This window comes from Monodelphis domestica, chromosome 1 (assembly GCF_027887165.1).
Source record: "Monodelphis domestica isolate mMonDom1 chromosome 1, mMonDom1.pri, whole genome shotgun sequence".
Lineage (NCBI taxonomy): Eukaryota > Metazoa > Chordata > Mammalia > Didelphimorphia > Didelphidae > Monodelphis > Monodelphis domestica.
In genome coordinates, this window is record NC_077227.1 from 713,004,834 (window position 1) to 713,022,080 (window position 17,247).

General features: G+C 39.4%; 1 protein-coding gene and 1 non-coding gene across 15 annotated transcripts in view; one reads left to right on the top strand and one right to left on the bottom strand.

Moving 5' to 3' along the window:
- Positions 1–17,247, top strand: part of PKD1L3 (polycystin 1 like 3, transient receptor potential channel interacting) — a 94,503-nt gene that overhangs the window by 11,729 nt on the left and 65,527 nt on the right. The window lies entirely within an intron of this gene.
- On the bottom strand, positions 15,958–16,014 carry MIR12314 (microRNA mir-12314). Its single transcript, NR_162846.1, has one exon. It is a non-coding gene; the product is annotated as a microRNA mir-12314 (primary transcript).

The window sequence follows — 17,247 nt, forward strand, 5'->3', positions numbered from 1 at the left end:
CCCTACAGCCCAGGCTAAGATTGTGTTAGATAACCTGCATAGATCAGATGAGATTCTGGGCAAATCACTTCGAAAGGTTTGCCTTAGTTAACTCTTCTGATCCGGCTGGCAGTCAAGAAGACTCATCTCATGAGTTCAAATCCAGCCTCAGCCACTCATTAGCTGGGTTACCCTGGGCAAATCACTTAACTCTATTTACCTCAATTCCTCATCTGTAAAACGAACTGGAGAAGGAAGTGGCAAACCACTCCAGTATCTTAGCTGTATGACCCTGAACAAGCCACTTCACTAAAGTGAGATAAACGAAGTCTTTGACCAGAAAACCTGTTTTTCCCTGGGAAAAGTAGAAATCAGAACTGAGCTTTCCTGTGAAGGTCAGTCAGCTCAGAATCAAAACAATATACGTCAGGATCCAAGAGAAAGTAACTCCCTAGAAAAAGATATACAATGGAACGTCCTGTACCCTCTGCCACTGACGAATGATGATAAGGTTTGCTTGCTCCATCAAGGTTATATCTCATAATGAACATTGTTTGCTTTGTATCTTGCACCTTATAAAAACTGCATTGTAATTTCAGCCCGGTGCGACTTTCATTAGGAACGTTTGCCCTGGCCAGTAATAAATATTGGTTCCATTAATTTGAACTTCTGGGTGTCCAGACTGGCTTTATGCAGTACACCACTTCAGCACCTGTTTGCCTCAGTTTCTACTCTGTAAAATGAAGCAGAGGAAAAAAAATGACAAATCACTCCAGTACCTTAGCCAAGAAAACCCCAAATGGGGTCCCAGAGTTGGACACAACTGAATTCACTAAAGGATAACAAAATGGAGATAATAATAATGCCTCTCCCAGGGTTGTGAGGATAGAAAGATAATGTGTTTAAAGTGCTATGGAGGGGGCAGCTGGATTGCTCAGTGGATTGAGAACCAGGCCTAGAGATGGGAGGTCCTAGGTTCAAATCTGGCCTCAGACACTTCCTAGCTGTGTGACCCTGGGCAAGTCACTTGACCCCCATTGCCTACCCTTACCATTCTTCTGCCTTGGAGCCAATACACAGTATTGACTCCCAAGACAGAAGTTAAGGGTTAAAAAAAAAAAGTGCTATGGAACCCTAAAAGTGCTAGATAAATCCTAATTGTTATGTAATTTTGTTTTATAGGAACACATTGATACATAAAAATCTGTTATAGCTATTGTTATATAATTTTGTGTTGTTGTTATATCATGTCTGGCTCTTTGTGACCCCATTTAAGGTTTTCTTGGTGGAAATACTGAAGTGTTTTGCCATTTCCTTCTCTAGCTCATTTTACAGATGGGGAAATTAAGGTAAACACTTAATTTGCCCAGGGTTACACGACTGGTAAACTCTGGATTTTAACTCAGGTCTTTCTGACTCCATGCCTGGCATTCTATCTACTGTGCTGCCTTGTTCCTCCATTTTTATATTATATAAATACATAATTATTTAGACATAAAAAATCCATTTTAAAGGTATTGTTATATAATTTTCCATTATGAAAATGTTTATTTTTATATGCAAAAGTCTATTATAGCCATTATTATATAATTTATATATATATCTATATCTTATATTGTCTTATACACTCATGTCTCTCTAATTAGAATGTAAACTCCTTGAGAGCAGGGACTGGCTTTTTTTGTCTTCGAATCTCAAATTTCTAGCATAGTGCCTGATAGATAGTAGATAATTAATAAAAATTTGTCAATTATACCCTTTTCAACCATTCAAAAACCCTATTGACTATGAGATAAAATACCTACTCCTTAATCTGGAATTTGGTTTTGTATTAACCCTATCAATACTAGGCAGTGAACTCTTTAAGGACAAGTACCAGGGCTTACCTAGATCTTGACTCTTTCAAGACTAACACAGTGGTCTGACCAGTGTAGGTGTTCAAGAAATAGGTGATAATTGGAAGGGACTTTGCCTAAAAAAGATACTAGTAACAGGGGGCCAGATTTCTAATCCTTATGTTCTACTAAATCAAATCTAGTGCTACAGGGTTCTCACCAAAATCCATTGTTTCCACTATATAGCACAGATCATTTTAGCAGATTCAAGGCACAGTGCCTTAAAGCAGCAGAATTCCAACCACCCCGCCAATAACTGATGTCAAAATGTGTTTGAAGAGTTGTACTTCATACCACTTTTTTTTTTTTTAAACTCTTATCTTCTGTCTTAGTATCAATTCTAAAACAGAATTGCAACAAGGGCTAAGAAATGGGGGAATTGAGTGATTTGCCCTGAGTCACACAGCTAGGAAGTATCTGAGATCAAAATTGAACCCAGGTCCTCCCAACTCCAAGCCTGGCTTGCTATGTTCCTTCATAATCGATTTCTAAGAAAGATATTTAAGATCAGAAAATTCTAGAAAAAAGGGCCCCTAGAGAACCTTAGAGTCCTCACCTCCTTTATTTTAAGGATGAAGAAACAGGCTCAGAGATTCTTAAGCAAGTATTCAGAATCTACAATGTAGGAAGCACTGTGCCAGGGAAACACAGCTTCTAGCCACTGCTACATTCTCCTGGGAGAAAGGAGGGTGTATACAAATAGACAAACACAAAGTACACAAAATAATCAGAGGATATCAGGATAAGCTTCAAGGAGATGATACTGCTGCTGAATCAAGAAAGTGAGGGTTTCCAGGAGTTGATAAAGGGATTGCATTCCAAGCATACAGAAGCACCAAGATAGAAGATGGGAGTTTGATAGCACTTGATAATTGCTTGTTGAATAGCCTGAGTATACTTCTTGTGTTGGGGATCCTTGCTCTTAAGAGGCAACCAAATAAATATGCACCATAAACAATCCAATGAGCAACAAGGATATATAGAAGCAGGACTTCAGCATTTTTAATTTATTAGGGAAATCAGTGGTCCCTAAGAAATTTGGTCCAAGACCTTCCTTTTGATCAAGGAGCCCTGCTGCTTGATAGTGGCGAATGTTTATACAAAATGGGGGAACACTAAAAAAATAGAATGTGGTGTTACAATTCATGATTGGCTAATTATAGAAGAGGGAAAACTCATATGATCAGCTATGGGCAATATTCATCTACCAGGACTACTCTGTTAGCAGGCCTTCTCATAAGTCATCAGTTACTAATATCCTGTCACCAGTATGGGGGAGAAAAGGCAGGGAGGTTCCCACAAGTCATAAGACTTTCCACAGGTCATGAAATCCAGTCAACAAGGTCTTGGGCCTTCTGCAGGCCATCTGGCCATCGTAGCAGAGCTTTGACCAACAATATTCTGGGGTTTAAGAACACTGGGGGAGGGGGCCTTGGGAAGTTGTGGTTTTAAAGCAAAGGTCATTTAGGAGTGGTGATAATGATATATTTGGATGAAGGGTATTGCTAAGGCACATGAATGTTAGTTGAAGCATCAAATACTTTTGAGGAGGCAGTGACAATACAGCAGCACAAGCTAAGATGAATTCTTAAAAAAGGCCTAAAATAATATGAATCTTTCTAATAAAATGCAATTAGCATAATCATCAGTACATGGTAGCTCCATCAGTCATAACTCATCCTAATAGCATTAACATAACTCAAACAATCCCATTCTGCTTAATTCACAAATATAATCACTGCTACTCATTAGATCATGATGAGTTGAATAAATACTGATTAAATTGAGTAGAGATATCAAAATTATTTTCACAGAAACATTCTGCCTTTCACCTAAGGAAAAAGTGAGAGTTCTTTGCTAAGAAAGCTCCCACAATGCTTTCTAGTCAGTCACCATATCCTAAGCAAGGAACAAAAGCCTAAAAAGAACCCTAAAAACATGACTGTAAAAAACCCCCAAGTTGTTAAAAAAAAAATCATGCCTTATGAACAATGAGTTTTTACCCAGTGGAAGCAGGTCAGACTTCCTGATTCCCGGTCCCATGCTGTTACTCTCAAAAGACTTCTGGCTGCTGTACCAAGATGTCCTTGAAGAACCAATCAATGGATCTTCCTACTACGCTGGTATAAATACAGGATTTCCTTGTTAAAAATCTTCAGTGTCTTCCTGATGCCTAGAGGACTGTAACAAGTAAAAATTCTAAGAGATTGGGTTCCAGATAAGAAAAATCAATTTTTTTATTAAGCTAGTAATAACCAATAAATTAATGGGTCCTTGATGTCTCTCAGTGGTCAATGACATTTCATTCAGAGCCTTGAGTCATTAAATACAATTTTGGAAGCTCATAATTCATCCCTCTCTCCGATAGCCCCAAACTAATTGGTGTATACCTAATAAGGAGATGGCCCATATTTTCCAGTCCCCCCAATCCTTATGGTGAAAGTCACATACCTGATCACAGGATTCCAATATCCTTGCCAATATAGATGGAGAAATCAGGTTAGGCATGGCCAAGTTTGACTTTCCCTATTCATCCCAATGGGAAAATCAAGGACATTGTCATGCATCCACCCCCACCCCCCTGACATACTTGACTGAGCTTATTTCTCTTAATTATTTCAATTTAGAAGCTGCTCTGGGGCAGAGAATATCAGGGCATTCCTCAGTTTGTCAGGACAAAGGAATGAGGAAAAGTTTGAAAAGCACAATGTTGCAGAGTAGTATTAGAGGTCAAAATCAGTATTAAGAATCAATCTTCTGAGACAGTTCTATAGCTTGAAAGGTCTTTGTTAAGATTAAATTGTAATCCCCTGTCTATTTTTAGATTTAAATCCCCAAAAGTGTAAACCCAGTATTTAAAGTAGATCTACCCATTTTCACCTAAAAAAGGTATGAACCAACCACAAAAAGGTACCCATTTCATACATTGAGTGGGAGGTCTGTGACCCATGTGTGAAAGAGTGGGCAGTCCTGGAGAAAATTGTCTGCTGTGATTGGTAGATATAAAATTTGGGAGAGGTGACACAAGAGAAAAAGGTCTTTAAATAGTGGAAACACAGACACACAGTGATAATTAGTCACTTGGAGTTGGATTGGATAATCAGTCACCTGGAGTTGGAGTGAAACACAGTAACTCAGAGCTATAGGAAAGACAGACATTTGAGGAGCGAATGGAAGACAGACACTCAGACTTGGAGTGAAGACACTTGGCTGTGGAACTGGACCCCTGAAAGACCTTGTGCAGGAGACCTCAGACTGCTTTCCTTTTAGACAGTCACCATGGTGAGTGAAAAGTCTGACTTCCTTCCTTGCTCTTTCTGGAGGTGTGAACCTCCGAGAAAGGCCCACTAACATGAGACTCCTTTCCCCTGACTGGTGCCTTAGAATTTCTGACTGGTTCAGAGGAAGCCAGAGCACTCCCCCCCCTCTCCTTTTCTTTCTTCCTTAATATATTCCCTCTATTGTAAAATAAAATACCATAAATTTCATTTACTTGAGTAATTCATTTTGGGATTTAGAAATTAAATCCCTGGTGACCACCAATTAATCTATTAAGTCAATCATAAAAATTAATACCATTATGTCCAACACTGCAACTCATTTTACAGATAAGGAAACCGAGGCAAATAGGGGTTAAGTAATGTTAAATGCAGTTACTAAAAGGGGCTACCTTGACCTCACTCACTTCATAGTTGTGCAAGGAAAATTGTTTTATATTTCTTTTATATTATCATATAATATATAACTAATATATGTATATTAGTGATCATGAACCAAGTAATCACATTTTTTTTAATTTTTCTTTTAAACCCTTACCTTCTGTCTTAGAATCAATACTATATATTGATTCCAAAGCAGAAGAGCAGTAAGGGCTGGGGGGTTAAGTGACTTGCCCAGGGTCATACAACTAGGAAGGGTCTGAGGCCAGATTTGAACCTAGGACCTCCTGTCTCTAGGTCTGAGCCACCCAGCTGCCCCCACATATAATCCTTTAGATAAGTAACTGCAACTATGATTTTTAGAAAAAGTTAGACCTAATTATATAAGATTTCAATTATAATAATAGAATTTTAACCATCGTATTATAATGGATCTAGTTTGGTATATTAGAATATTACAACAACTAAATATATTAGAGCTTCTGTTAGAGGAATAAAACTTTAGGTCTGTGTAATTTTCTAGGGAAGCTAAAACCCATGTAGAAGGAGCTGGGCTCATTGGGAATGAATGTGGCCTGATGAGATCATATGAAAACAGCCTTGGAATTTCCAGGTGTTGTTTCATCCTTTGAAGATTTATGCCAACTGTAATGGTTAATTTAGGATTTTTGACAAAATAAGAGAACAGCTTTTAATAATATAAATTTTAATGAGAATATAGTAGAATTGTAAATTAATATTATCCCTTTAAGCCAGAGAAAAGAAAACTTCTAGCAGTTTTTAACAATTAACAATTTAGTTTAATTAAAATAGAGATAGTAAAAGAATATAGTAAAATGATTATAGTGAAGGAAGGAAATATAGGAAAGAGGTAGAGAAAGAAATTTTCCTAATGTCTATACTAGTTATCCTATAACTGCCTATAACTACCTATAACTATTATCTAAAACTACCTATATCTACCTATAACTGCCTATAACTACCAACTGCCCCACAAAGTTCCAACCCAATCCAGCCCAATCAAAACCAACCCAATCAGTGTTTAATCCAACCCCAATTAGGTCTGTCTACAAAGACCAGCCACCTTCCAAAAATTCAAGGAAGGGAAAAAACCTAACAGCCCAAACCAAAAGCCAAAAAGTCCTCTCAAGACTAAAGCTAAAAACCCTCTCAGTAAGTTCAGGCCCACCTTTATATTCCAGCAACTAAACGCCATCCACCAACTAATCAACCCCCACCACCAGCAACCAACCCCCACTGACCATGCCCAGCAACCAACTTCCTGGAAACTGCCATCCCTAATTGTCAGCAACTGACAGACAACTGACAGCCCTGACCAACTGATGCTTGCCCAGCAGGGGGCCCCCCATTCCTACTTCCTGTCACTGTGGGCTGGTTAATCCCTGTACATCTCTATGGTAAGAGGATCTACAGATCCCTTGTTAAATTAAAAAAGGAATAAAGAATTCCTTTTTACACAAGTATAGACTCACCAGAATATTATGGCCAAGAAAGGTTACTTTGACCTAAGTAGTATGATAGTTCTGGAGGATTAATTACATTTCTTATCTTAACCTTGTATTGAAATTTTTACTTCATATCAAATGTTCCAAACCTTTGTTACCAAATATATTCTTTGTACCTTCTGCCATGTTATGCTAATTAGCTGTCAAAAAAACAACAAAACATACAATTGTACATCTATATGGGGTCTTTGTCACAGATTGAGCATGGTAAGGCCACCAGCTTTAATTTACCACAGTTAAAGTTTGGATCTTCAGCTCAGAATTATGACCCCAAGATTTTATTTCTAACAGTTGGAGCAAGTCTTGTGATATGTTTGAATATTTACTATACCAGGAGCCCTTTGATCTGCTCAGATGTCAATCACGCCTCCCTGTAGAAGTATACTTAAACACTGTCCCTTTAACCCCTCTTCTTGGCATTCCTGCACTCTGGTACTGTGTGGTGACCCTTCTCTTGCCTTGATTAAAGGCCCTCATTGTTGCTATTTTGGTAGTCCTCATTTCAGGTTGACAGTGACTTACTCAAGGGTGTAAGGCAAGATTTAAGCTCAAATCTTTCTGACTCCAAGTCCAACAGTCTATCCATTCAGCTACTTTATGGAAAGAAAAAATAAATTCCTTAATCTAACATTTAAAACCTAAATCTTCCTTCAAATCACCCATCAGTTAGGTGAAGCACTGGCTAGAGCCTGAGGTTGGAATCAGAAAGACCTGAGTTCAAATTTGACCTCAGATATTTACTACCTTGTGGCCCTGAGCAAAATCACTTAACTTCTAATTGTCAGAGTTTCCTTATCTGTAAAATGAGGATAAGAATAGCACTTACCTCCTAGGGTGGCAAAGTGCTTAGCATAGTGCCTGGCATATAGTAAGTGCCCTCTAATTGTTATATTTTTATTTCACTCTTTAACTTCCCACTTCCATGCATTCAGAGACTTCTCCCAATACCTGGAATATGACAAGTGCCTTTCACCTCTTAATCTAATGAAATTTTTTGGGGGGCCAATTCAAAATATAATTTCCATGAAGCTTTGCCTTGTTGTCATAAATTTCTATAGGAAAGCAATTTTTTTCTCTGCAGCTTTTCTTATAGTACCCTCTCTCTCTTTCTCTCTCTCTCTCTCTCTCTCTCTCTCTCTCTCTGAGAGAGAGAGAGAGATAAGATATAGATAGATAGATAGATAGATAGATAGATAGATAGATAATCTTATTTGCTTTGGGGGATAGATGGTAGATGGAGTGCTCAGAGAGAACCAGCACCTCTGGTGTGTTTAGGGGAAAATCTACCCCCAAAATATGAAGAATAAGGGATGAGAACAAAGTGTTCCAACCACCATGAAACTTGCTTATCTTTTGCTTTGGAAAGGGGCCAATGATGGGTAATGACTTGCACAAGAATTGTATGTAAGTGAGACCAAGTTGTGCCAAATTACTTGCTTCCCTTTCTCATACAGAGTCACTGAAGTCTAATGGAAAGACAAAAGATTAGTGATGACTGGGAAGGCATCTTCACTGTCTCACCAAGATCTAAGCTCTCCCAAGTGCCTGCTTCAGCTGCTTTCACAACTGTTGGAATAAATGGTTCTCATCCACACCTTCCTCCAAGAGAACACCACGAAGGGGATTGAAACAAGCATGGTGGAGGGCTTAGAGCTTAGGCAGACATCCTCCACTGCATCCCAAGCCACTGTCAATCATCCTGACTTGTGTCACCATGCTGTAGTTACAAAACATTTTTCTACACGCTCTTCCACAAATACACTCAGTGTGGAGAGGAATTGGGCAAAAACTGGGCTTGAACTCAGCACAATGGCCATGAAGCACCCCTGACCCAGGCAACATGGCCTCAGGGTCCTTTCTCTCTCCAGGAGGTCCTCACAAGGGTTGATGCTGGTGATATAGGAATCATCCCACCCCTCTTTAGGATGGCTGAGTTAAGAGATCTGCTACTACTGGACTAGGCCTGGTGGCCACTGAACAGCAACTACCAGACAAGGCCAGGCAGATCCATTTGCTTGACTGGGAAGTGCAGTGCTCTGATGCCCTCTTGGTGCTTTTTTTTTAGCTGGATTGCCCCAATGCTCCTTTTTTTCCCCTTAATTCTTACCTTCCATCTTAGGACCATTCTAAGGCAGAAGAATGGTAAGGAATAGCAGGCAATGGGGGTTGAGTGACTTGCCCAGGGTCAAATGGCTGGAAATGTCTGAGGACAGATTTGAATTCAGGACCTCTTTTTGTCTCTAAGCTTGGCTCTCAATCCACTGAGCCACCTAGCAGCTCCCCTCCAATATTCTTTCAACTATGGTAAAGCTTCTAACTAGCAGGAGTCTCTTTCCTTTGATTCAAGCTCTGAGGTGGTTTGTTACCTCGTGGCAGTGTAAGAGATTAATGCTGCAGAAAACCTGGAAAAGCAGATGAAATGAATGGAAGTTTGAAGATCTGTACATCAAGGAAAATTCCAGAGAAGAATGTGACCTGGAGAAGGCAGTTGAACAAGGAGACACAAACTGCTTTTTAGTCACTCTTTCCTGGGACTTGAGGAGAAAGAGCTAAAGGAGATTTTCTCTGCCTTTCTCTCTGATAGACTTGGAGCTTGGCTCTGAAGACCTTTGAAAACTGTAATACTATCCCTCTTAAAGAGTACACAACTTCTCTTATTCATCTTAAGAGTTATAATAGATTAGGGAAATTCTGAAACCCCTCTCTCCTATCCAAATTCCCTTTACCCCTCCTTCCTTAAAATAAATCCCTGTTTCTGTTATTTTAGAGAGTGAGTTATCTGTTTAAATTTCAGCCAACTTACCCATTCTGATCCCAGCTAGATTCCAACTGAAAAAGACAGCAGAAGTTGTGAGTGGGGGGAAGGAAGAAAAGAATTCTGTCTTCCCATTACCTTATTTCTCTGTGTGTTTGCCCAGCATCTTCAATTACCATCAAAACCCCAGGAAAGAAACCACCTAATACAGCATATAAGAGAGGTGTAACCTCTCCTGTTTGACAGTCCTCCCTGGCTCTCTCAGGAAGTCATCCTTTCTTGCTTGGGACACCTTGGGATGACTATTTCCAACAGTTCTACCTCCCTTGCTCCTTAGGGAATCTTACAAAGGTGAATGGCCAAGGATTGTTTATTCCCTGAGAATCTAGTTTATTCCCTGAGGTATTTCTTCCATTATCTGGCTTCATATTCAATTATACTATTAAGTCTTGAATCCTTTCTTTTTTTTTTTAACCCTTACCTTCTGTCTTGGAGTCAATACTGTGTATTGGCTCCAAGGCAGAAGAGTGGTAAGGGCTAGGCAATGGGGGTCAAGTGACTTGCCCAGGGTCACACAGCTGGGAAGTGTCTGAGGCCAGATTTGAACCTAGGACCTCCCATCTCTAGGGCTAGCTCTCAATCCACTGAGCTACCCAGCTGCCCCCTTGAATCCTTTCTACCTGGTGAAATATCAGTTAAGCTGATGAAGCCCCTTCCCCTCTTTTATGAGTCATTCCATCCCCATCTCTGTAGATTTTAAAGTCTTTGAAGGCAGGGACTGTCATTTTTCATTTTTGTATTTCCAAAACTTAGCCCAGGACCTTGCACAGAGTTGCTACATAAAATGTATGTGTTAAATTGAAATAACACTTTAAGGCTAAAAAATTACATAACAATTTGCTCTAATAATAATGATTGAACATTCTGAACAGAATAGTGGTAAAATCAGCAGTCAGGAAAACAGTGTGCAGGTAGACTTAGAGTGTGTTCTTAGCAGTGACTTCCATTCAGTCATGTCTGACTCTTCATGGCCCATTTTGGTTTTTCTTGGCAAAGGGACTGGAATGGTCTGTCATTTTCTTCCACATCTTATTTTACAGATGAGGAAACTGAGGCCATCAGGGCTAAGTCACTTGTCCAGGGCCACAGAGATAACAAGTGTCTGAAGCCGGATTTTAATTCAGGTCTTCCTGCCTCCAATCTTGGTATCTAGCTGCCCTGGCAGTGACTTATAAACAGCTCTGATTTTTTTCTGATGTAGTTTGTCAAAGAACAATTTTCTAGCACATTCGAGACACACAAATTCTATGCTGAATGAATGAATGAAAACGTTTATTCCCCAACCTCATACAATAGCCCAGTCTGTTTTCCAAGGGCTGTTCAGAGCACCAAGACTAGTGCTAGACTCAATGGCAGCTGCATTAATAATAGTTAATGTTTGGATGCCGTCTACCTTGCCCGTGCTATTGTTTATCAGATGTATGATCCCTCCCAAGGTAAATTTCATAGGGCTGTTCAAACATCTGAAAGAACCACCACATGTTTTGTCATGGCGAAATCTGGGTTTGTTATCACTCGGAGGGAGCTTCCAAACTAGAACTGGGCTCAGAGTTTGAATATTGTCAACAGCTCGAACTACAGAGCTGTACAAAGCCAATGGATTAGTACAAGGAGGCAAGAATCACGCCATCCCTTAGTGATGGAGCCCTTCATCATCAGTAGTCCTGCAAAGTACTTGGATAGCTAAAAGGCTCTGAAAGGACATTCCATCTCCATATATAGTCGTGCCTTATATTCAGGGCAAGCCATCATCATCAATATTTTTAAAATTTATTAACTTGCATTCCTCCTGGGGGTTATAGAAGTCTTAAGCTCCAGGTGATCAAGGATCATATCTCATCTAAACTTTGCATCTCAAGTAGGTACCTGATGGCTGCTGAATTGAATCAAATCAGATCAAAAAAAGATATAGAAGTAGATAAAGCTTTTATCAAATGCTAAGTATAGGCCAGGCACTGTACTAAGCCTAGGATCCAAATACAAGCAAAGAGGAAGACAATTCCTACCTTTAAGGAAGGGAGCTTACATTCTCCTGGGAGAAAACAACACGCCCAAAGGAGCTGAAAAGAGAATGATTGGGACAGAGCCACTAAGGAGGTCCAGAGGAAAGTGGGGCAGTGTACATAGTTGCCATCATCAGTGAACCTCAGATGGAGGTTCAGGGACAAACTAGCAGATCAGAAGAGGAGGCCGTAGATTTGGAGGTACTGCCAGTAGGAAAATGGCCACTGGAGCAGAGGTCCAGAAAGAGACTGGGGAGGCACTGGTTAAACTGGGTTTGGAATAACCATGGTTCAGTAGCATAAGCACTATACTAGGTGGTCAATAATTTCTTAACAGGATAAATGACTATTTGAAAGGATGGTTTTGAGTGCCTTGTACTTTGGATCACCAAGCATTTATTAATCACCTACTTTGTGCTAAGCACAGGAAATACACAAAAAGGCAAAAGGATAGTCCCTGCCCTTAGTAAGCTCACAGCCTAATGGAAAAGATGGCATGAACTTTATAAACAAGACATAGGCAGGATAAATTAGAGATAATCTCACAAGGAAGCACTAAGTTTAGGGAAGATTGGGAAAGGCGACTTGCAGAAGTAGAGATTTTGGCCAATTTGAAGGAATTTAGGAAGCAAAAATGAGGAGAGAGAGCGATCCAGCTGGAGGACAACAGTGAAAATACAAAAAAGTCACAGAAACTAGGTATAGGCCAAAATCTCACACCTTAGACAAAGATAAGGTCAAAATGGGGATATGATTTAGATATTAAGATTAAAATTAGGGAATATAGAATAGTTTATCTGGCAGATCTATGGAAAAGGAAAGAAGTGATGACCAAACAAGAAACAGAGAACACTACAAGAAATAAAATGAATAATTTGGATTTTATTAAATTTTAAAAGTTTTATACAAACAAAACCAATGTAACCAACATTAGAAGGGAAACAACAAACTGGGAAAAAATGTTATTTCAAATTTCTCTGATAAAGGTCACATTTTTCAAATATATAGAGAACTAGGTCAAATGTATAAGAATATAAACCAAGACCTATTTGACAAGTTGTCAAAGGATATGAACAAGTAATTTTGAGATAAAGAAATCAAAGCTATCAATAAGCATATAAAAATGTCCTAAATCATTCTTGATTAGAGAAATGCAAATTAAACAACTCTGAGGTACCACTTCCACACTTATCAGATTGACCAATATGATAGTAAAGGAAAGCAATAAACGTTGGAGAGGATGTGGCAAAATTGGTATACTAATGCATTGTTGTTGGAGTTGTGAACTGATTCACTATTCTGGAGGGCAATTTGGAACTCTACCCAAAGGGATATAAAACAGCATATCCTTTGATCCAGTAATACCAGTACTCCATCCATATCCAAAAGAGATTTTTAAAAGTGGGAGGAGGACCTAATTGTACTAGGACCTACTTGTTTATGGTGGCAAAGAATTGGAAATGAAGGGTATGTCTATCCTTTGGGGAATGCCTAAAAAATCTGATATATTTTGGTGATAGAATACTATTGTGCTATAAGAAAAGATGAGCAGGATGGTTTCAGAAAAAGTTGGAAAGATCCACATGAAAATTAAAATTAGCAAAAACACAGTAATAGCAATATCATATGATCAATTGTGAAAGACTTAGCTACTCTCAGCAATACAATGATCCAGGATAATAGCTTGGAAGTGTCTTAAGGTCACATTTGAACCCAGGACCTCTCATCTCCCAGCCTGGTGTTCTATCCATTGTGCTGTCAATAGGGGTCAGTAGGCAGCACAGGCTGACATTTAAAGGCACTTTGACCAACCACCTGTCAACCTATGATCTGCCATATAATTCCTTGATGACATCCTTTATTTTTATTCGTCTTAGTTCCTTGTTGGTTTTATGTTTCAGCCTGTTCACACCCATTATGTGCCTTTCCATTGCCTATTTATATGCATTCAAAGCCTTTCATAACCTGGTCTCCTCCAATGTTTCCAGTCTTCCTACCTGAAACCCCCCACCCCCTCAAAACTGCCACATACTCTATCCAGTACCATTGGACTCTTTGCTGTTCCTCAAACAAGAGGAAAATACCCAGCCCTGGGTATTTTCATTGACTGTCCTCCACACCTGGAATGCTCTCCCTCTTCATTTCTACCTCCTGGCTTTCCAGGCTTCCTTCAAGGTCCTTCTAAAAATCCCTCCTTTCCACCACCCCTGTGTGATGTTTCACAGTAATTTTTAACAGATGGCATGTACCCACTCTCACTATTTTAATTTTATATTATTCTGCCCTTCAAAATTTTCATGCTACCATTTATAGCAGTTGCAATGATCATGGCACAAGAGAAATTTATAGATTGAAAATGTTAATAACTAAGGAAATATCCTTTTGTTGGCCAAGGAGATATATACTGATTGTGAGCAGTCTTTTCCTGGCCAAAATATCCTAGAGATTTTACAAACCATTTGTGTTCAATCTACAGAAAGGCCTGATCAAAATGTTTGTTCAATGAACAGTTTTTATTGTGATCTTCTTAGATCTACCAATGACACTTGCTCAGAAAAAATATTAAAACAGATTTGCTTCCTTTAAGAATGTCTTCAGTGTTGGCTTATTTTATTTTTTCCCTGGACTATTAAAATAATAGGTGGAGAGAATGTTACAGTTATACATTTGAGCAGGACCTTTAAAAAAAATATCTATTCCTATTTTAGTGAAGAGAACAATGAAATGTGGACTAGATGGTAATTGAATTAGATGGATTCAGAGCTGCCTGAGTGGCTGCACTCAAATAATAAGCATTTAATGATTCTGTGTCAGATAGCCCTGTGCTACTTAATATTTTTAACAGTGACTTAAAAAAGCAGCTTATCATATTTGTACATGACCCAAAATTGAGAGTGACAGCTAGCACACTGGCTAGAGCATTGGGCTAAATGTGATAAGATGAAATTCTGTAGGCATAAATTTAGTATTTACATTTGGTTTCAAAAAATCATTTAGCCCATGTTAGCTCTGAGGCATGCTCATTCCAGCTTTCTACTCTCACTGATGAGTTAGATTCCTAGAGCTTGACTAGCTACATCTCCCTCTCAGGATTCAAAGGTATCCTTGAAGATTTAGGGATGATCTACTTTTTTTTAAAACTTGATCTCTTTTTAAAAACTCTTTAATCTCTCTCTCTTTTTTTTAACCCTTACATTCTGTCTTAGAATCAATAGTGTGTATTGGTTCTAAGGCAGAAGAGTGATAAGAGCTAGGCAATGGGGGTTAAGTGACTTGCCCAGGGTCATATAACTAGGAAGTGTCTGAGGTCAGATTTGAACCCAGGAACTGCTGTCTCTGGGTCTGGCTCTCAATCCACTGAGCCACCCAGTTGCCCCCTAAAATGATCTTCTAATGAAAAAGGCTCAGTATATCATAGGTGTGCTTCTTCCAAAGATGATTGAGAATCCATTTATTTCATGAGGCTTAAGTAGCTTTTAGAAAGGGGTATTTATTAAGATGATATGATAAGATTGTATAATTTCCCCAAATCTCCATGATACAGTGTGCCTCAAAGACACAGAATCCAAGGGAAAGTGGGCTCAAACTCAGAGGGATTTAGGATTTGGGCATTTCTGACACATGGCAGGTTTTTTCCTTCAAAGTTACAAGCCCTGAAACTGTCAGGGACATGTTTCCTTTAGTATCTTCCAGCCTTGCTGCTGCTTCTTTTGTCATTGTTGTCTTTTTATTTTTAAACTGAAAATAGGGGTTGGAAATTGTTTCAGAGAACAATTATCAGAGTTGTTTTCCTGTTCTCTCAGTATTTATTTTGGGGAAACCACTTGAATTTGTATGACTGAAATAAAAGCAATACAACCAAAAAAATAGTGGAGGGTTAACGTATAGTCTTGGTGGCTGGAGTGCTTTTTTCTTATTTATGGGGGCCCCAAGAAGTTCCCCTTAAGGAGGGTGAATCTTCACCTACGCCTCTCTGGTTTCTGATGTAGATGCTGATCTGGGAGTAGGATGGGGATGGAGGAGGAAGATGCTTTTCAAAGGCGAAAGGTCCTTTTCTGGTGAAGATAGGCAGGACAATGGGGATGGAGAAGGAAACTTGGCCAACCAAAGCCAAAGCCAAAGCTTCTGTTCTCCACTCCCCGGCATTTCCTTCTCGTGAGAAAAGCAGGGAGGTGGGATAAGAAGTTCATCTTAAATTCCAGGATCACAGCCACTTCTAGAATAACCCCACATTCTACATAACAGCAAGATAAATGGGAAGGAGAGATGGGGTGTCTCTCTGAGCCCCACAACTCCTTGGGAGGTGCTGCTGATTCAAGTGGGATACATGTCCTTGAGGTACTAGGGAGGATGATGAGCAAAAGGGATTTATGCATCACAACCCAGGAATGGGAAACAAAGATTCCTTTGAGCAGTCCAGGAAGATGGTAATTCCACCATGGCTTCAAAGTCTTCAGGGTGGTAGAGAAGCTTGGCCTATGCCATTTTTCGAAAGAACAAAGGCATTCTGGTTGCAGAATAGGAGTACATTCAACAAAGATGCTAGAGTAGTGTCCTCTTAAACCTTACCCAATCCCTTAAAGGCTAAGTCTCCCAGGAAAGGTGATAAATACAATTTATAATAACTAGAACTGGGGGCAGCTGTGTGGCTCAGTGGATTGAGAGCCAGGTCTAGAGATGGGAGGTCTTAGGTTCAAATCTGACCTCAGACACTTCCCAGCTGTGTGACCCTGGGCAAGTCACTTGACCTCCATTGCCTAGTCCTTACCACTCTTCTGCCTTGGAACCAATAGACAGTATGGATTCCAAGATGGAAGGTAAGGGTTTAATAAAATAACTAGAACTACAATAGTGGGGCAGCTGGGTGGCACAGTGGATAGAATGCCAGACCTGGAGTCAGGAGGATCTGGGTTCAAATATGACTTAAGACACTTCCCAGCTGTGTGACCCTGGGCAAGTCGCTTAACCTCAACTGCCTGGTCATTGCCTTTCTGTCTTGGAATTGTTTCTAAGAGAGTTTTTTTTTTAAAGCTACAATAAGAAGAAAAACAACTGCTTGATCACGTGGTTCGATGGAGCTATGATTGGGGATGTAGACTCTAAATGATCACCCTAGTGTAATTATCAATAATATGGAAATAGGTCTTGATCACAAGTAAAACCCAGAGGAATTGCACGTCGATATGGGGAAGGGGAGGAAGAAGAGGGGAGGAAAAAACCATGAATCTTGTAACCATGGAAAAATATTCAAAATGAATTAAATAAAAATGTTCAATTAAAAATAAATAAATAAAATAAAAGCTCCAATAATGCTGGGAGCTAAAACGGCCAAGAGAGTGAGCCGAGCATGTGAAGACAAATTCATACCCA